The 22,158-nt window shown below is 41.1% G+C and overlaps 2 long non-coding RNA genes across 2 annotated transcripts in view; both read left to right on the plus strand.

The window, feature by feature from the left end:
• LOC120370855 overlaps nt 1–10,433 on the plus strand; it is a 34,483-nt gene extending 24,050 nt beyond the window's left edge. The window contains exon 3 of the long non-coding RNA XR_005583994.1: nt 10,306–10,433. This is a non-coding gene — a long non-coding RNA (uncharacterized LOC120370855). The remainder of the gene's footprint in view (nt 1–10,305) is intronic.
• Nucleotides 10,434–17,305: 6,872 nt separating this feature from the next.
• The window catches only part of LOC120370856, a 117,062-nt gene continuing 112,209 nt past the window's right edge, over nt 17,306–22,158 (plus strand). The window contains exon 1 of the long non-coding RNA XR_005583995.1: nt 17,306–17,375. This is a non-coding gene — a long non-coding RNA (uncharacterized LOC120370856). The remainder of the gene's footprint in view (nt 17,376–22,158) is intronic.

Below are 22,158 nucleotides of genomic sequence, written 5' to 3' on the forward strand. Positions count from 1 at the left end.
TCAAAATTTTAGAATTTCTGGCAGATGGGCATTCAGAGTTTCAGCCAGCTCTAGTATTGAATCAGGCCCATGATATTCCATGTAGGAACCCCATTGTTTCACATCCTTGCCTACATAACCTACACATTCCCTTATAGCAAACACTGTGATTTAGATACCTAAATATGTATTTAAATGCCTAACTTTAGGCATCTGTGTCTGAAAATTTCAGCCTCAGATCCTGAAATCTTTAGATAATATTATATTCTTCCATCAACTCATGTTCCCAAAATTTCAAAGCATCAGTAATATGGGAAAATTTACTTTCCGTTATTCATGTGCATAACATACATCTGCATATATGCTACATACATGAAGTTCGTATTTTTCTCTGACAAATTAACTTGCTTTATCTGAGGCTGACCACCTCTATTACACTAAAACAAAGCATTTTCTCCCAAGCAAAGTTTAAAAATATTTCCTTTAGACTATGAAAGCATAGCTTCACTGAAATCCAAGGGTTTAAACTATGGGTGTGTTCATATAAAATGTCCTTTATATCTATCTCCATATCAAAACAACTATATCTGATCTAGGATTAGCATTTACAATGTTTCCCCTACCATAAATTCTCAGGAAAGACTGGATTATAAAAACAAACTGTGTACAGGTTGTTTTTTCTGTATCTATAGCAGGCTGTTACCATTGAACTGTAGTTATAGATACCCCCAAAATGAGCTGACAGTCACTATTCTTCCTCAGTAAGCAGAGGGGCCTCTGGTGTAGAGTGTGATTGTCTGGATCTTTTGGTCCACCGCTGATGCCCTTTTTTCTCCCTCAGGTGCATTTGCATTTTTTAACTGCTAGTCTTAAGGAACCTGACTGCAAGGTTGCTTGTAGCTTGCCTTTCGTTCTTGATGTTTCTGTCTTTGCTTCAAGCTTCTAAACTGCCAGCTAGCTTCTCTCAGAGGCTGATGACTTCTTTATGCTGCCATACAGCAGGGATAGCCAATTCAATGCAATCTGCAACCTAGTGATGCATCTGCATGCTAATTACCACCAGTCTGCTTACAAAAAACCTAGAGAGATGGCTCATAAATATGGACTGTGTCTTTGACTTGGGCCCTTACAACATACTAATATTTCAGATATCTTCTGCTCATATATCTATGAACATGTTTTCCTAAGCTTTAATATTTATATGCATATGTGATAGCTGCCCTCTTGGCTGATAGGTATGTTAGGTATGTTTCTACAGCTATGTTAGCAATAAGAAGGTGGTCAGGGAAAATGTGGGACCCCTACTGAATGGGGGAGGCAACTTAGTGACAGACTTGATTGCCTTCTATGATGAGATAACTGGCCCTGCGGATATGGGGAAAGCAGTGAACGTGATATACCTTGACTTTAACAAAGCTTTTGATACGGTCCCCCACAGTATTCTGGCCAGCAAGTTAAATAAGTATGGATTGGATGAATGGGCTATAAGGTGAATATAAAGCTGGCTAGATCATCGGGCTCAACTGGTAGTGATCAACAACTCAATGTTTAGTTGGCAGCTGGTATAAAGCGGTTCTGGGGCCGGTTTAGTTCAACATCTTCATTAATGATCAGGATGATGGGATGGATTACACTCTCAGCAAATTCACAGATTACACTAAAATGGGGGGAGAGGTAGATATGCTGAAGGGTAGGGATAGGGTCCAGAGTGACCTAGACAAATTGGAGAATTGGGCCAAAAGAAATCTGATGAGGTTTAACAAAGACAAGTGTAGAGTCCTTCACTTAAGATGGAAGAATCCCATACATTGCTACAGGCTGGGGACCGACAGGCTAGGTGGTAATTCTGCTGTAAAGTACCTGGGGATTACAGTGGATAAGAAGCTGGATATGAGTCAACAGTGTGCTCCAGATCGAGGGAAGTGATTATTGCCCTCTAAGTGGCACTGGTGAGGCCACATCTGGAGTATTGTGTCCAGAAAGGATGTGGACAAATTGGAGAGAGTCCAGTGGAGGGCAACAAAATGATTAGGGGGTTGGGGCACATGACTTTTGAAGAGAGGCTGAGAGAACTGGGCTTATTTAGTCCACAGAAGAGAAGAGTGGGGGGGGGGGATTTGATAGCAGCCTTCAATTTCCTGAAAGGGGGTTCCAAAGAGGATGGAGCAAGGCTGTTCTCAGTGGTGGCAGATGACATAACAAGGAACAATGGTCTCAAGTTGCAGTGGGGGAGGTCTAGATTGGATATTAGGAAAAAACATTTCACTAGGAGCGTGGTGAAGCACTGGAATGGCTTACCTAAGGAGGTAGTGGAATCTCCATCCTCAGAGGTTTTTAAGGCCTGGCTTGACAAGGCCTTGGTTGGGGTGATTTAATTGGGGTTGGTCCTGCTTTGAGCAGAGAATTGGAATAGATGGCCTCTTGAGGTCTCTTCCAACCCTAATCTTCTATGATTTTATGACACACTGGGAATTGAACTGTGGACCTCCAGAGCTAAAGGGGCTAAAACAACTCCTAACCTTTCACGAGCAGCAGAGGTGGGGATTTGTAACACACACACTCACCAGTATACATGTATTGCTAATTCATATGAGATTGGACTGCACACAGCTATATAGTTTGAAAAGCTGGAGCTTATGGATTCTTTTAGAGTTCTCAAATTCTAACAATTAAGTAATATGCATTTTAAAAATTGGGTTAAGTATTTTCATGAAAGATTAGGTTCTATTATGTAAACAATGCATACATAATGCTAATCTTTCAGCTTGATAAATATGTATATATTATAATGAGTGACAGTAGTGAAAGAAGGTCAGATTCCAGGAGAGAACTAGCTAGGGACAGGTGGCTTTGGACTATAGTAGAACCTCAACATGTAACAATGGCCATCATCATCTTTAATAAGGTTTTGTTTCCTATAACTCTGCTTGCCTGCTGCATCACTTATTACAAATGAAACAACATGTACATTAGAAGGCAATAATGACTCTGACTGTGGCCAGTAGAAGCAGCTGCAGAAGCAGAAACAGATGCACTGGAAAATGAAGGGATAAATGGGGCTCAATTGAGGCTATTCCTCTCCCAGCAAAACTGTGATCCAAAACTGTGAAGGCAAGACACCCCCTGCTATGGGGAAACTAGGACCCAGGTAATGCCACCCCTCTCCACATGGGGCCTTGTGGAAAAACTGCAAAGAGGAAGGAGCCAGAGACTCCAATGATGGGAGCTGTTGCAGAAGAAGCCAAAGCAAGGCCCTTTGGACATTCAGAGACATTTCTACTGTTTTGCTGCAATTTCTATGCCCGGTGCTGATTGGCTGTTTGCTCCAGCTCTCTCTCTCCCTCTCCATCCCAGTCTCGTCACTTCAGCTTAACCTCTACATGTGCCCCTCTTACCAATTTCTCCCCTGCCCTGCCTCATGCACCCTTTCCCCTTCCCCTTCAATGTCCCCTCTCCCTTCACTTTTCATTTAGCTTTCCCCACCTAACTAAAAAAAATTGTATAAATGACAAGATGTTTGCTACCATCACATGTTCACTCAGCTTGTATATTTGATCTCTTCCCCACTGTGTCTGTCCTGTCTACTTAGACTGTAAGCTCTTTGGGGCAGAGACTGTCTGCTACTGTTGGTAAATTGCCTAGCACAATTGGTCCCCACTCTTGGTTAGTGCTTAGGCACCACTGAACTAAACATAACTAATAATAATGTGAATTGTTAGGTTTTGTGAGATAGATACTGTGCTTTAAAATTAACTCTTAAATATAATTAAATAAAAGTAGCTTTTAAAAATCCTCTGCTGTAAAGTAGAATAATTTAAAAGTTGTTTTTACAGTATGGCAGAGATCGAGATTGTATTGCATTTTGGTAAAGATGTTCAAAAATTATTAGTGATGTGGGTGCCTGCATTTTTGAGTGTCCAATGTGAGATGCTTTAAGGAAACCTGATTTTAGAGGGTGAGTAAACAGCATTTTTTGAGAATCAGGTCCCTCTAATGACTTTTTAATGTCTCAAGTTGAGCACCCAAAAATTGAGGTATCCAAAATCACTGTTCACTCCTGAAAATTGTCTTTTAAGTTGTTTTGTCTTTGGCACTGATATATTTTTTAAAAAGATAAACAAAAACAAAAAATCAGAAATAAAAAAGGAACTTGGCAACAAGCATTTTACTGACAACCAAAAAAGGAAGAAGCTTTGTCCTGAATTCACCCTGCTGTGCAGATTTCTGTTATGATGTGTAACTGAGTTTTCCTTATGTTCACAGACTCTGCAATACCCAGTCACAATGAATGAGTTAAGAACAGTGTCTTGTCCTTAGCTCTGAATCTTTTTTTCCTTGAGGACTGAAGGCAGAAACAGTTAAATATTGTCTGTTGTGGTTCAGATAACGGGGCATGTTTATGCCTTTGTACTTCAGGTTATCTGAACATCAACCGGAAATCTCTAATTGTAGGAGTTTGTAATTTAATTGGATTACAAAAGTTCCATCATGGGTGAAACTGGGGAAAGAGGTTATCTTGGGAGTATGGGAGCACTTTTCCCATCTGTTGCCAGGACACCTTGGGAATCATTGGCAAACAGACATAAATTATGGTAGCTCAGTGTTGAACCCTGGGCTGGAGAGTTTTCTGCTTGTGGTTGCTTATTTTGCCTTCTTGTTAAGCACTATGCCACAAAGACCTTTGTGACTGTTCCTGTAACCTTTTTTGGCTGAATCAGTCCACCCACCACTACTGATATTTTTTACATTTGGAGCATTTCTGATGCATGTTGGGAACATATTTTGCATTTTGTTTTGGGAAGTAAAATGAAGTGTGTATTAGGAGAAGCTGTGTCGCTTTCAGTTTGTTTGCTGTAGGTACTTTGTCCTGAGATATAGTAACTATTTGCTATGGTAATTTTGTTCTGAGGTAGCATTAGGGTGACCAGACAGCAAGTGTGAAAAATTGGGTGAGGGGTAATAGTCCCAATTTTTGTGTCTTTTTCTTATATAGGCTCCTATCTCTATAAAATCAGGACATCTGGTCACTCTAGGTAACATGCTCTGGAGAAACGAGTGGGGATTAGTAGCTAGGCTTTGTTCTAATCATAGCATGGCCACAGGCTTGCTGTATGAATTTGGGTGTGTTTCTTCTATTACACAGTTTTCCCATCTCTAAAATACAGTGAAGAACACTTGTCTGATTCACAAGTACAGTAAGGTAAATTAGTTTAGTGTGCACTGTGTTTTGAAGATATACAGCAGTATACTAAGTATTAAGAATTGTTGTATGGTTGAAATTTGGAAATGGGGAATATGACCTCTTGAGAAGTAAGTACTGGTATATAACAATGCAGGAGCACATCTATAGCTCGAGATGTCAGGGACAAGGTTTATCATAATAAAGCAGAAAACTGCTGTAGTATTTGAGCATACTGCTCCAAGAAATCACTATCATACAGTAATGCGACAATTTGGTAAATCATTTCTCTCTCTCTCTCTGTTTTTGCAAATTGCCTTCTAGAAGGAGTGCTTGATACCCAAAGATGGTGGAATGGAAACACAAGGAGGCATTCTGTTCAGCTGGGTGGATCACTAAGAGGGATTGGCATTCATTATGCCTTCCATAAATGTAACTGATCTCACTGATGATTGCATGTATTGTTTGGTTGGTTATTTGCTGAGTGCTATGCAAGTTCCAGAGATAATTCATGCAGGTTACCTGATACAGGCATCAGAAGAATGAGTGGTCTAAGGGATTGCTTTATAGAACAAAAGCTGGTTTAATGCAAGCTAAACTGTAACTGTGCAAGCTGCCCTGAGTAAAGGGCAGCACATAGCTGCACTTCTCCAGCAGAGGACCAGCGAATGAACTGTGGCTCATTCACAATTCCTCCCCTGCTTTGCCTTTGTTTTGGAGGAGAGGTTATGCTACTTCACCACTTATGAGGAGTGACTTACTCCCATGCATGCACCCAGTCAGCTACTCTGGCTGGCAAGGAATAGTGGCTCAAAAGAGGGAACCCAAGGAAGGAGAATCAGATTAATAAATGGGCGTGGCTATGCAAATGAGATTACATACAGTCATTATTGGAATCGGTGTGACTGTAAAATATTAGGATTTAGAGCATGAGTATGGTGAGGCAGGTGTTTTCAGAAGTTTGAGCAAAACAGACGGAGTAGAATGCTTGCGTAGTTGGAAGGCACAGCAGATTTTACATTCCTTGCTGATGGCTGGTGATGCTGAGGATGGTCAGGTCCCTAAGTGTTTCCCTGAGGGGAAAAAAAGAAATACTTTTATGGTCATAGAGCAGTGGGTGGAGTCCTGGGGGATGGAGTGTTCTTCAGTTTCCATAGGTGTGAGTCTTTTGCCTAGATGGATGCTGCTGCTCTCTGGCTAAAAGCCAACTTAATTTCCAAGCTGTCAGCTGCCACTATTCTTTGGATTGTATGGGCCCTTTACATTTTGAAGTAGGATTGCCCCTTTCCTGGAGACAGGAGCAGTATGAGCAGTAACACTCTTGATATCAGTCTTAGGGAGGCAAGGGATGGAATCATGAATGATTTGCAGGCCAGGTAGGCCATCCATTTCCCCACCCCTCAAATTCAATCAGTGTCTTGCTGGCACAAAATCTGACTGTGACATGGCTCAGTATTGTGGTGTGTGACAGGCCCAACAGCCAGGGGCGGCTCTAGGCACCAGCGGGCCAAGCGCCCGCTTGGGGCGGCATCCTGGGGAGGGCGTCATTTGGCTCCGGTGGAGCTCCCGCCGGCATGCCTGCGGGAGCTCCACCGGAGCCGCGGGAAGAGCGGACCTGCCGCAGTCATGCCTGCGGCGGGTCCCGTCTTCCCGCGGCTCCGGTTGAGCTCCCGCAGGCATGACTGCGGCAGGTCCGCTCGTTCCGGGCTCCGGTGGACCTGCCGCCGGCATGCCGGCGGGAGCTCCACCGGAGCCAAATGCCGCCCTCCCCAGGACGCCGGAGCCGCGGGAAGAGGGGACCCGCCGCGGGACTGGGGAAGGGCGGCGCAGCGCTCCGCGCTGCTTGGGGCAGCCTACTTTGTAGAGCCGCCCCTGCCAACAGCTAACCATAAGTAAAGTTTTCCTTTTAGAATTACAATTTAGAAAGAAATCAAAGGCCCACGTCATTAGCAGGTTCAAATGTTTTGTCTCTGCAAATTATACACACACAGTAGGTAAACCTGATTTCATTAATATTTAGAAATCTGAGGAAATGGATGTTACTTTGAGAAGAAAAATGGTTAGAGAACATTCATTTTTGTGGTAAGAAAAGGGCACATCAATAATTTGTATACCTTGCAAAATGATCCTTCAGTTAACAAGTTTTCCCTGGAAGCAATAGAAACAATGCATCTGCCGTCTGATGTGTAAAGCTCTAATATGCTTTTTTGTACAGTCACTTGTTTTGATTGAAAAGGGACTGCTGGAGCTGAGCGGGCATAATGAATATTATTACAGATAGGGTTTTAAACAAACACAAAAGAACCCAAAATAAAGTCCTTATATGTGCCCTTAGTACATGAGGTCTGCCTATTACTTCAACCACAGTTGAGTGAGTGTACATGAGAGTCATTTATGATGCATATTGCTGTGTCTGCTCTGATTGTAAACTTTGATGATGGGTTAATTGGTTGATGTCAAGGAAGGCAATCCTGGTCACATAAAAAGAATGACGAGATGATGGTAGTAGTCAGTACTTCATTACTAGAAATCTTTCCTTTAAAAATCAAATCAGAAACCTCTCATTTTAAAGGAAGTAATTCTACAGCAGTTCAATAGCAAACAAGAAGAAACAGTTTAATGTGTGACAGTTATGAGGTAATGAGCCTTTATGCTAACTGAGCATCTCTTAACCCCATGACAGGATTTCAAGATTCCTGATTCTTTTGTAATGGTCTGTGTCAGAGTGGCAGGAGCAGTCAATTGGTTACGTATTTAGAGAACTTTGTTGCTCATCTAGCTTCCCCTCAGACATTTGTTTCACTCTTACCACACAAATCACGCTCTATACTTATGATACAATGTCTGTGGGGAAAAAAAATTCCACTTAATGTAGGTGCCTCAGCTGACCCTACTGTTTCCACTAGACCAGAGGTATGTTTCTTCAAATCCCCAAGATTTATGCATGAGCATAGAACTGCTAACAGCATGGTACGTGGTAATGCATTGTTACAGGTCTCACCGTGCTAATGGGATGTGACTAGGGCTGGCTGAATACCTTCCCCCCCCCCCCCCCGGAAATCAGTGAAAAATTGAAAATCAAAGATTTTTATTTGGAAATGCCAATGCAGTGCCTCATTGGAGTTGTAGTTCATTTGTCTCATGCTCCTGCATAACCCTTTATGAGTCAGATTCCCTAACCAGACATCTCATGATTCACCATGGTCTCCCTTTATGCTGAGTCACTGTGGTGCAGAGGGCCAGCTCCAGGCACCAGCGCAGGAAGCAGATGCTTGGAGTGGCCAATGGAAAGGGGCAGCATGTCTGGGTCTTCAGCAGCAATTCAGCGGTGGGTCCCTCAGTCCCTCTCGGAGGGAAGGACCAGCCGACGAATTGCCGCCGAAGAATGAAGTGGCGCAGTAGAGCTGCCGCCGAAGTGCTGCCGTTCGCGGCTTTATCTTTTTTTTTTTTTTTGCTGCTTGAGGCGACAAAAGAACTGGAGCTGGCCCTGGTGGTGCATCATGGGAGATGTATTACTGCTAGGGAACCCAACCAATAGAAGAGACTGGGGAATGAAGCACTTGAACTACAAGTCCCGGAAGGTACCATGGCCGAATTTCTGAATAAGAATGTTCTGGTTTGGTGCCAAAAGTTTTGGTTTTCATGTGTTCAGTTTTTCAATGAAAAGTCAAAATTTTCAGTAGAAAACAGACACTTCTTGTGAAAAATTTCACTGAGTTGAACAGCCTTTATATCTATATCTATATATCTTGAACCACAGTTTTGAAGGAAAACTTTCAACCAATCTTTAATGTAAAGCTGAAGTATCTGGCGCCAATCAAAATGCAAAGTAAAATTTCTCTGGAACCTTTCCATAAGATTAGGAGATGACCCTAGTTCTGTTTTGGTTTGCTTTTCTCTTCCTTTTTAAGTTAGGTGTATAAAGAGCTTTGAAATGAAAAGCATTATATGCAGTAAGTGCTAATTTGATTGATTATTACTTATATTCACTGTTATTTCTATGGTGCTAGGGATCAAAGCCTTGTTGTTCTAGACACTGCATACCTACACAAATCAAAGTCCATGACCCAGAGAGGTCACAAAATATTTTGAAACCTTTTGAACAAAATAGGGCAATTGATGAAAAGACTGTAGCTATATGAGAAGCTTCTGTCACTGCTGCCATTTTGAATAAAGAGTGGAAATGGGCCAGGATTTTCAAAATACCTGAGACAGATTTCTAAGTGCTCTGTACCACAAATAGGGCCATATTTTCAGAAGAGCTCAATCCCCATTTAGGCACTGAAATAAGTGGCCAGATTTTCAAAAGTGCTCAGAACCCAACAGGCTGAGCTATTTTAGAAATCTGGCCTTTTATTTTGGTGCCTATGTAGGAGTTTAACTCTGTTGAAAATCTGACTCTAAACAGTCCTTGAAGCAGCCTGCATAACCCAGAGCATTGCATCACAAGAAATGTAGGACCTGAATTATTCTTGTACTGTTCTTTGCTTTCTAGTGCAAAATAAATGTAGGCTATATTAAATCTCATCTGCCTTAGGCCTATGCCTGTTTAGTTTCTTGTCTTTTCTTATATTTTTGTAACTTATTGGATGTGGATGTGTATTTACGATTACATACGAATATTTCCATTTACCTAACATTCAAGATATCATGCAATTTTTGTTAGCTGACTCTTGGGATTTTTCAGTGAATTAGGCTCTTGAAAGCCACAGCTCAAGTAAAAGATAACAGATGGTACATGTCAAATTAAAAGTAACATTAGAGATGGGGAAAAAAATTAAATCCTCAGACCCAAAACCACCCTGTGAAAGTAGTTTTAGGTTTAGATTTAACTTTAGATTTTAGGCTTATAATTCAAATGGCTGCCCACAGAGCAGACAAAAATTTCGACCTTAAATGGGGGAAGGAAGTACCAAAAAAAAAGTTCCTGTTGGTACTTCCACTCTCTGAACCCCCTCATCTCATAACCACCACCGCTGGAGCTGTTCCCTGCTGCCACAAATCCTTCATGTCTGAGGGCAAGCAAATGCCCAGAAAAGCCAAGTGTACTGCATGGCTCGGGCCCAGAGCTTAGGAAAACCCCCAGGCAGCTTCTTGGAAGAGTTTGTGGATGAATTTCTGCCCAGCCTGCTCTCCATTTCCCCCAGGTCTGTAGAGTTGGTGGATGTAGAGAGGAAGGAATTGCTATAGTGGATCAGAGCAGCAGTCCATCTATTCCAGTATCCTCTCTCCAACAGCGGCCAGAACCAGATGTTTCTGAGACAGCACAAGAACCAAGAACCCTGCAATAGGTATATGTGGGATAATTTGCCTCCCATTTAGGTCTCATCAGAGATTGGTATAAGCACTGAGAGCATGAAATTTAATATCCTTTCAAAAATTGTCATTAATTCTCTTTCATCTCCTTTAGAAGATAAACAATCTAAATCTTTTCAAACTCTTCATATATCTCTGAACCCCCTTCAGTTCTAAAATATACTTTCTGAGATGGAGTGACCAGGGCTGCACACAGTATTCAAGGTGAGGGTACATCACTAATTTATATAAAGGAATTATAAAGTTTTGGGTATTACTCTTCATCCCCTGTCTTATTTGCTTTTCTGATGACAGCTGCGTATTGAACAGAGGTTTTCTTTGAGCTGTCTACAATGATACCATGGTCCCTTCCTTGGGCCGATACAGTTAATTTAGAACCCTGTAAGGTATAAGAGTAGTTTATTTTTCTCCAGTGTGTATAACTTTACATTTATCATTACATTTCATTTGTCATCATGTTGACCATTTGACTAGCTTGTTTAGGTCAGATACATTGAAGTCCTGACCCCAGTTAATCTCCTAGTGCAGCTAACTAAGGGAGAGTCCAACTCTGACAATGTGCACTGAGACCACAATACATGACTAGACACAGTTGTCAACACAAAATGCTGCTTTCAGGGCTTCAGTCAAAACCGGCATTGAAAACTGTCAGTTTCAATATGGAGGGATTCTTTTGCTGAGAAGGCTGACATTGAGTCTGGCATGAAAGCAGACATCATGTGGTTGCAAGGGACATACATAGGAAACAGATCCAAACATTCTTGGCATGCCTGTCGCTGTAAACATCAAAAGCAACATCTGTAGCAGTAGACTGCTGAGACAGAGTGCTAGCTGAAGCACCCTGGTCACTTAGGTAACTGAATAACAGAGAAGATTATAGTATTTATTGGAGGCAATTCACCTATTATGGTGGAGATTGTTGACACTTGGAGAAATTATTGGGCTAATGAGGTAATTAGTTCAATAAGGGATGATATATAATTGGCAGGAACAGGAAGTAAAGGGGTAAGTTTAGAGAGTGAGCTAGGTGTGGTAGAGAGACCTGTGTGGAAGGCTCCTCCTGACACATGCCAGTATTATGTTCTGGAAATCTAAAGATTAAAGAGACACATGAGGAAAAGAAATGGACTGTGTATATTGTGAATAAGACCACCAAATGGGCCAGTCAGTGCAGCACATTGGGTAGCTGAGGGAGTGCTCAGTGAGAAATATGTACATGTGATAAAACATTGGTGAAAAATATTTCTGTGAAACTCTGTGGTACAATGGAACTTATCTGATCGAGTTCAATCATGATAACAGTAGTTTCTGTTTACAAACTAGTAGGTGAATAGTTTGCATGGCCACCTGACTTTCCCCAGCCAGAAATACCATATCTTGTCATAGGTGACTTCTCCAGTGACAGCATCATCTGGGGATATCCTAATAATGACAACAGTGGAGAGGAAATTGAGAAGTGGGTAGCAACAAGCTTCACCTTGATCTACGACTTCAAAGACAAATGTACCATCCAACGTGCACAATGGAAGAAGGGCTCCACTTGCTCAAGCCTTTGTCATCTCTGAAAATCCAGGCAACTTCAGAAGGGAGGTTACGGCAGTGAGCCCAAGATTAAAAGTTTAGACCAGTGCAAGTGGCAATAGAGGCAGCACTATAGCCTAGGAAAATAAAGTACCTGTGCTGAGATTCAGCTTCAGAAAATCTGACTGGGAAGGTTTTACCTTTTGAATTAGATAAATCCATCTGTAATATTACCGCAACATAAGAGCACTGGGGAGAACTTGCTTCCCTGGTGTGGTAAACTGCCCAAAAGCATATCTCCAAAGGATGTCAGACACTATGGGCTTGTCTACACAGGGAAGGTAGTGCACAATATGCTAGGATATGAGTTTAAAATACAGTGGCTATGATGCACTTAACTCTCCGTGTGGATACTCTTACTGCACACTGAATTCCCTCACATGGTTTCATTTAGTACACTTCCAAAGTGCATTAAGCTAATGTGCACAGAGGCACTCTTAGTGTGCAATACGTGTGCCTACATGAGATATTAGTGTGGACTGGCTAGTGAGCAACAGCTACTGAGGGCTTTTTTCCCCATATAGACAGGCCCTATATTTACCTGGGCTTTCAGAAAAAAGAAGTGAACAATATGAGATATTCAGAACTGTTTGACCTGGATCCCTTCAGTGAAGAAACCTTAGGTTTGGGGGGAATGCTTACAGGAGATATTGGAAAAGAACAGTGTGAACACTGGAAGGAACTGATTGAAACAACAAACCAGTGCAAAAAAGCAGGGGTCACCATTCAGAATCTGAAGCCTCATGACAACAGCCATAGCTCATGTCTGCAGTCTCTCCCAAACAAATCATGCACCAACTAATCGTAAATGGTAAACCAGCCCACAAAACAAAGGGCAGAACAAAACAAATCAAGCAGGAACTTCTCCTGCTTCTCAGAGACAGCAAAGTCCACCATGAGTAACTCAACATTAAGGAGGTGACAATAGCCATGGAATCTCTGAAATATGGGAAAAAGCCACTGGACTCAATTGAATATTACTGCACTTTGGGATGAGATCACAGAAGTGTTGCTTGACTTCTTTAATTCCTTCATTGGAGACAATGATGGTACCCAGGTAGTGGAAACAGGCAAAGTGGTTGCACTACTCAAACAACATAAAAACCCTATCTTTGCAAAGAATTACCAACTAATACCCTTATGTTGCTCAATCTACAAGCTATATGAGTGGATCATAATGATTAGAATTGCACCAATAATGGAAGGGGAGCTGACTGATGATCACACCATTTTCCATCCAGGACGTTCATGTTATGGCCAAATTGTAGACCTAATTTAATACATTGAGGATGGCATAGAAACCTGTAAAATTACAGGAGCTGTCCTTGTGGATCTGTTGGCTGCTTATGACACTGTGAACTATAATGGACTTCTACTGAAACTGACAAAAATTTTGAGAAATAGCAAGATGGTCCAGGTCATCTCCTCACTCCTTGAGAATCAACATTTCTTTGTTGAGATGGATGGTCAAAAAGCCTATGGCATACTGAATGGAATGGTCTGCCACAAGGTTCAGTGCTATCACCATCACTATTTAACATCTATACACATGATAAACCAGAATTTCTGGCATGTGAAGATTCATTTATGCAGATGATGTTTGCCTCACACCCAGTCAGAAACACTTGAGGACACTGAGTGCATTTTTAACTGGTTCCCTGAGCATGCTTGGAAAAATCACACATAATACCTGAATGCTAACCCTAGCAAGATACAAGTGTGTACCTTCCACCTGAAACACCATCAGACCAAGCAGAAACTCGAGATATCATGGGATGGCACAATCCTGGAGCGCTTTGAACATCTGGCATACATGTAGGTCACATTAGACAAAATACTGATATTCAGAGAGCACACTCCAAGCAACCAGGTCTCACATTGTGTGCCCCAGCTGTGCCCCAGTATGGGCAAGCTTGAGCCATGCACATAACATTGATACTGAACTTAATCAGTCCTGTAGGATCATCACAGAAATTTTGAAACAGGCTTTTACACTATTGCTATATTGTCCTGTGGGTATTGCACCACCATCAGTGAGGTGGGATGCCTTTAGTAAAAAGGAGAGAGAAAAAAGTGCATAATCCAAGACATCTGCTGTATGGACCTAGTCCATCACCATGAGGCTGAAGTCCAGAAAGAGCTTTGCCTCTGAAAATCCCTTATCCCAAAATATCACTGTGGAAGGCTACAGAGTAACAAAATGGCAGGAAATGCCGATGACCTTGGAGAACCTGGTTCCTTCAAAATGACTCCCTCCTGGCACTGACCTTGAACAAAAATATTGGGGTACTCTAAATCAAGTCAGAGATGGGGTGGCAAAGACTGGTGACAATAGGAGCAAGTGGAAGTTGAGGAATGACCCTAAATGTGAATGCAGAGGAACTAGGTAAACACTGGAACACTGCCTGATGCAGTGTCCCTGTCAACATCTCGTACTCCCAATGAACTATTTGAGATTAGTGACAATAAACTCCAAAGTTTATCTGAAGTTCTTCAGTCTTCTCTAGTCCTGACTAACTTAAATAAATTTGTGCTATCTGGAAATTTTGTCTGACTTTCAAGGTCATTAGTAAATATATTAACACGGGACCTAGTAAGGAACCTTGAGTCCCCACTGTTTACATTTTGCCATGAGGACAATTGACTGTGTATTCCTATTCTTTTCTTTCTGTCTCTCAGCCAGTGTTTGATTCCAGACAGCAGGTTGCCTCTCATCCTGTGCCTACTTACTTTCTTCAGTAGCATCTTGTGCTGCACTTTGTCAAAGGCCTTTTGGACGTCTAAATAAATTATGTCTTTTGGGTCATCCACTACTTTGTCAATCCATTCTAAGAATTCTAATATTAACAAGAAATGGTTTTCCTTTGTAGAATCTATTCTGGTTGGACCTTGATGTTCCAGGTGTTTTGTTATGTTTTTGATCAGTTCAACCAATTTGCCAGGTACAGATGAGAGGTGTACAGGTCTATAATTCCCAGGATCGGTCCATCCCTATTTTAAAATATGGATAAAATTTTTGCTATCTTGCAGTTGTCTGGAACAGTGGCTCTTTGACGTTTATGTTTAGTGACTGAGGAGGCTGGTTTCAGTTCACTGGGGGTGACTGGGAAAGTGTCTTACAAGTATAGTGTCTGAAGTGGGAAAATTGCTTAAAGAGTCTGTCTTGGGGAGAGCTATTGAGGATCCTGAGGTATAGCTCTCTGGATGGGGCTATTTGAGAAGTGGAGTATGGGTCAGAGAAGGTCTCCTGAGGTAAACATTGTGTGAATGTTCGTGGACCTTGTGGGAGTAGCAGATTAAATTCTAAGGGTTAATTACTGTGGGTTTCTTGCTTGTTAGGACAGTGGATTCCAGGTATTTTGTTGTTGTTGTTTGTTGAAGGGTGAGAATATTCCTGGAAAAACTCCAGTGGAAACATCCATCCAGAACAAGAGAACCAGGTTTTGCATATGTTGTTTTAGCAGGATCTGGTGCCTCTTTGTGTTGGTGTGTCCCCCAAGCTCATCATCAGAAGCAAACTCCCCATAGACCAGGGCACATCAACACTTTCACAAGATGAGCCTGGGCACTTAAATTCATCATTTTGCTAGACACTAAAAATCTCAGTTTTAATAAACACCTTGGGACTTATGTTTTATTACAACAATCTGTAATCCACTAACCCTCCTTTTTTATCTAATACATGGGTGTTAAGGGCCACTTCACCTTGAATGGTCCCTTAGAATATATGCTAATTACGTATGCTGAACTGTCGGTTCTTGTATTTAGCTGTGATGCTCTTAGTACCTTTCCCGTATGTGAAGATCTCTGTGCAGCTCGAAAGCTTGTCTCTCTCATCAACAGAAGTGTCCACTGAAAGATATTATCTGACCCAAGTTGTGTCTCTATAGTCACATAATCATCTAGATCTTTATACGCTTATCTTAACTAAATGCTAGAATTTTGAGGTAACCCTGCAATTTATTTAGATGTAGTTTTCAAAGAATGGCACTGGTTTACTACACACTCTTATATATTGTTTTGTTCCAGTAATTCTAGGGATTTTAATGTCTTTTTAATCCTAGAAGCAGGACATGAAATGTTAGGGGGTGTTTTCTAACTGAATTTTCTTTAACTTTCACTCCCTCTTCCTTTGATTTCACACCATCCAGTTGCACAATTCAGCATGGTTTGTTTATGCTGTCTGCAAGATGCAATATAATAAACAAGAATGTAGGTAATTGAGATGCATTCCAGGGAAGCTTCATAGAATTACTATATAAGGAGTGTGAGAGCCATTTTTAATCAGATCCTTTGTGACTAATTTGGAAATCATAAATTTTGGCTAGACTAAGATGAATGTAATTAACACTTGTGTTATATTTTCCACTTCTGGTTTTCTAGGGATTTTATCTAAAAAACAAAACAAAAAACCTGAACGGAACAGAGCATCTATTGCACTTCATATAACCTTGAGAATTGAGCCTAACAGTTAAATGTCAAATTGTTGTATTACTGGGTCTTATTATCCTCCAACCATCACACATTTTTTTAATTGATTTGATGTTTTGGAGATAAACGCCTTGGGTTACGTATAACACAAAACATAGCACAACATAATGCGATTTCATAAAGGATCTTTTGTAATTGCTTATCACACACGGGTGTGCATGATAGATAGAAACAATAAAAGAATAAATGAAAAATATGTAACCCAAACAATATTATTGAAATGGTATTTTGGCTGGTCCTGAAATGCTTTTTCTTGCAATATGTACAGATCTGAATGCTGAGAAAGCATCAGCCTTCAGATCTCTCTGGGACTGCATTAGGACCTGTGGGGTGTAACTGATAAAGGGCTTACCTTGCAAAGATTTAAGCTCAATAGTGGGAATTTTAGGAAGACAAACAGCTGAATCAAAGAAAGAGCTGGTACATATGGAATAAGATGCTGATTAGAGAGCCTGGAGCAAGGTCATCATCTGACAAAAGTTAAATCTTAAATCTGACCCTATGGCTTATTCTGAGCCAGCATAAAGTGAGTAAATAAAATGAAAATACCTGTTCTATTTAATGCAAATAAATTCACAAGTAGTTTAGGTTCACTAGACTGAAATAAATATTTAGTTATGCATAAATAAAGTAATTAGAATTCAAGCTTTTAACATATATTTTCCTGAACATTATGGCAATGAATTGTATGCCCAAATTTTCAAAAGTGGCCTTCTAAACTGCACACTCAACATTTTAACATCACCTATTTATCCACAGGGATTCCCTCGGAGACCCCTTCTACTCGGCTTCCCACAAACTCAGTTTGATTCCAGATTTAATCATTCAGGTATTTTTATTCAGCATACAGCAAAACTATACTGAGTTTATCAATCTTAAACACAAGGAGTGGTTGCAGGTGGATCACAGATCCCAAGTGTGACGGTGCACCCCATAAGGCTTTATGGAAATATGTGCATGAATGTATATATGTGACATAACTGGGATATGTTTTATGCTACGTATGCCATGTAACATATCTCTGTAAAGGTTATGATCTACTGAATCTATTCATCCTATTTGTATGCATGTATCATTGTTGTATTTGAAGTTATGAATATTGGCTGCGTACTTGCTTGATTTCTAAGTAGCCTTAGTAAAGCATTTGGTCAGCTTCTTGAGAAAGGAATGTGCAAATTAAGTGCCCAATCAAGAAACAATTAAAGGACAATGAATCTTGGAAAGCTCCAATCCACATAAGAAGTCTACCTGAGGACCTGCAGGGTAGCATGTAAACAATGGCTGCTGCCTGTAAAAACTGAGTCATGCATGGACATATGACTTGCCCATGTGACTCCAAAACTCCATCTTGGAGCTGAACTTTGCGTAGGATAGAGGAGGGGGTCTCCACCCACAAGAGATAGTCTATTTAAACCCCTGGGAGACCCATCCATTTTGTCTTCAGCTGGCTAAAGCCTCTCCACCCCCAAGAATATCTGAAAGAAACTGGAACAAAGGACAGTAACTACAGTGGGTGTGAGTGATTGCTGGACCCAGACTAGAAGGAGACTAGTCTGTAAAAGGAAGCTTACTGGAATTCCTCTGAGTGTGAGGTTATCTGCATTCAGTTTTCTTACTGTATTAGACATAGACTTGTGTGTTCTATTTTATTTTGCTTGGTAATCACTTTGTTCTGTCTGCTATTACCTGGAACCACTTAAATCCTACTTTCTGTATTTAATAAAATCACTTTATACTTATTAATTAACCCAGAGTATGTATTAATACCTGGGGGGGGGGAGCAAACAGCTGTGCATACCTCTCTATCAGTGTTATAGAGGGCAAATAATTTATGAGTTTACCCTGTATACATTTTATACAGGGTAAAATGGATTTATTTGGTGTTTGGACCCCATTGGGAGTTGGGCATCTGAGTGTTAAATACAGAAACACTTTTTAAGCTGCTTTCAGTTTAAGCCTGCAGCTGTTAGCGGACGTGGTTCAGACCTGGGTCTGGGTTTGCAGCAGGCTAGCGGGTCTGGCTCAAACCAGGCAGGACACTGAAGTCCCAAGCTGCGAGGGCAAGAAAGCAGGGGCAGAAGTAGTCTTGGCACATGAGTTGGCAGCCCCAAGAGAGTTTCTGTGATCCAACCCGTCACACCAAGTTACACAGAAAACTCTTCCTTTGTGTACATTTACACATACATTGCATTGCTATACATTGCATCACATGCTTTGGAATTGACCTGGTTTCTTTGTAGGAACCAATCCCTGTACAGCATGCTCTGTCCACACACTGTCCATGCATGATCTACTCTTTACCTCCTCTTACATTCCAAGCTTATCTTGTCCATTATGAATGATACCAGGCTGTTCCAACTTATCTTAGCTAGTACAAACATCCTCTCTCTAGCCTACTGACCCATTTACCTTCCTGATCATGCTTGCTGGGAAATGTGGCCTCACCCATATCTAGTTTCCCAGGTCAACCACGCCTACACCCACAAGAGCCATCTATTTTGTACATGATTGCAGATACGAGGAAACCAACAGATTGACTGTGGAGCCAGCTTATAGTCTTCTGTCCCCACAAACAAAACCAAACCCTTGTGCGTTATATATAGATTAGCCACATACCTGACTCCTCAGTCCAATAGTCCAGTGTGCTTCCCGGTCTCCCTGGCTCAAATTGTGTCCCCAAGATCTATATGCAGATCTGCTCTGTCCCACACAGAAGGGCACTAGTACCACACTTCCTGAACCCTACAGAGGTAGAGGATATGACAGTGAGGAGACATGGCACTGGAATGGGGCCCAGCATACTGCCCATCATCCTACCCCTCCCACACTAGCCCCACAGAGATTTCCTGCAGAAGAGAATATGTAGATTACGTCTGTGACCCCCACTCTGTGCTGAGGAACTTGTCTTTTAAAGGGGACCTGGGATAGCTATGGCTGAGGAGCCAGGATGTAGGTCAAAGGGAGCCTAAGAATTCGTGGAGAAGCCCAGGGCCTCCACATGGATAGCCTTGCACCTTAGGTGAATCCCTTCTTCAGATATCCAAAAGTTCTGGGGGGAAATTGTTCTGTTTAGTCCACAGGTGAATGGGGGATGGCAATCAAATCCAATGTAACTAAAATCTCTCTGAAGGAAATCCTCACTGAATTCCTCCACTTTCTCCCTTGTCCTGGCCTGCAAAGACTCTCTCCTATTGGTAACTCCATGGGAGAATTTGCTCTGGATCATTATGCCACAGAATAATACACCTTCACGAGTATCATGGTGGAGCAGGAGTCAACTGGCATGACTTTGTACACTTTTGGGTAAGGTATATTCTAGAGTAATTTATGCTGAACATCTTTCTCTCACCAACTGCAATTTAGGGGAATCAGGGCACATTTTACTTATTTTCAAAATTAACCCTTTGAAGGTCTCTTTTTCGAGGACAATTACCTTTTTTGTAGTTTGTATGTATTTTTGTATGCCAGTGGTAATGTGCAGGCTAGAAGCTTCATATTTTAGACAAAAGTATATTTATTTTCTCTTTTGCAGAAAAGACTGAATTAAATCACAGCTCTTGGGAGTATTTTAATGATTTTCTTCTCTATTCTGAGTGCAACAAAATGGCTTGCTTGGAGCTATAAATGTCCATAGTTTTATTTTATAGGACAATATCTCTTCATGAGCTGTGCAAAGTGCATCCTTTGTATCTGCCAACTGATAGACTCCAGAGCAGAAAAACAATTAGCAGAGCCCCCAGACTGTTTGCTGGATTCAATGTGATCCTGAAAATGTCTGTACCTGACACTCAGATTAGGACTTCTATGATGTGTAGGCAGCAGTTTTACCAAGAGATCCAGAAAGGAACTTTGTGCTTTCCAAGTCAATAGGCAATGTCTCAGTTGAAAGTCATTCTTTGTTTATAGGATTTTACATGCTGTCTTGCTATTTAGTTGAAATTATCATTACAACAACCATTCATAGTTGCAGTGAGTTGTGGACCTGCCTTTTTATGAATACAGTAGGAAATGTCCTAATTAGAGATGCACAAAACAATCAACCTGAAACTAGATAAAAATTAGGCCAAGTATTGGACTCCAAGGGATTCTCTTAGGATCACACAAAACTGTGATTTATTTTCATGACCCTCTCTCCAAGGTCTGTTTGGCCAACTGTGACAAGGATTCATTTGGGGCTCCCTCTTTCCCATGAACTCAAACTTCTACCTTTCCAACTCCCCGCCTTTCCCTCCTTCAACCAGGAACCAAACCATCTTCCCCTAACCACTTCCCATCCTCAATCCCTGCCTCCCAATTATTTAAATTGCCCACTCTCACCAACTACCATTTGCTGTTTTCTAGGGAGTAGTCAGGAGAATCTTAGCCCTCGGCTTGATGGTTACCTAGCAAGTTTTATTTTAGCAGAATTTATCAGAGTCCATGCAGTTTCAGATTGAGTCTTCAGATTTTCAAAAACATTACACTCAAAGTGAAAATGGAAAGCAAAGGCCTTGAAACTTTGTAAAACAAACCTGCCATTTTGGTTTGCCCAAGTCCCTGTAAACACAAACAGGAGGGATTTGCACACTTCTTTGGCATGAGTAATTTTTGACAGTAATTTCCAGCATTTTTAAATGCCATCAGTTTTATATTCAATTTTGGAAGTAAGAATAAAGTGAAACAATTCAGACCTGCTTGATGTAAAACCTGTGGAACTCCACTGTAGTCACAGTAGAATTTGACCCAGTATTTTAGACTTGGTACAAAACTAATATTCAACTGGTCTAATCACATGGCTGGGATTTTCAAAGAATCCTAAGGGAGTTAGGTACCCAATCCTCTTGAATATCAATGGGCACCTTTCTTAGACAGTCCTAATAGCATAGCTATATGTTATCTAATTCCAAATTTACAAATAGCCCAGGTACAGGGGGAAAACTTCAGCCCATGAATATGCTCTCTCATAATATAGGAAAGAATTAGCATTTAAATGGTCAAATTAAAGAAAGTTCACGTCCGATAACTGCCCATTCTGTAGTTCATAAACTCGCTCAGGGAACTCCAATAATAATAATTTTTTCATATTTGTTTATAGAGCAATACTGATGAAGGAAAACAGTTTGGTGATTCAAGCACACAAGTGGGAGTTTTGGTCCTCTCCAAGCTCTGCCACAGACTTGCCATGTGAACTTGGGGAAGTCATGCATTTTCCCTTCAAATATGAAATGGGGATAACACCACTTCCCTACCTCACAGGAATGTTGTGCGGCTAACTGCATTAATGTTTGTAAAGTGGTTTGAGATCCTCAGATAGAAAGCGCTGTAGACTGCCAAGCAGCATTTTTTATTATAATAGATATAACTCAATGATGAAGACACTAACACCATCTAGTCAATGAATCTGTCTGCTTGTTAGGGTGACATAAACACAATGTCTTCCATCAGGTATACTCTTCCCCATATGAATCAAACTCTTTTATTATAGAGTGCTATGCTATCCATCAGTCTGAGTCTCTGGCCTTGACTGCCAAGTGCAAAATGCCTGCTGATACTTAGGGATGTCACCTAACAGGAATCTGCTCTTAGTTTTAGAATAATAGGCTGTCACCAGAACACATACAATAATTATCACA

The sequence above is a fragment of the Mauremys reevesii genome, linkage group 8 (genome assembly GCF_016161935.1).
Source record: "Mauremys reevesii isolate NIE-2019 linkage group 8, ASM1616193v1, whole genome shotgun sequence".
Classification (NCBI taxonomy): domain Eukaryota; kingdom Metazoa; phylum Chordata; order Testudines; family Geoemydidae; genus Mauremys; species Mauremys reevesii.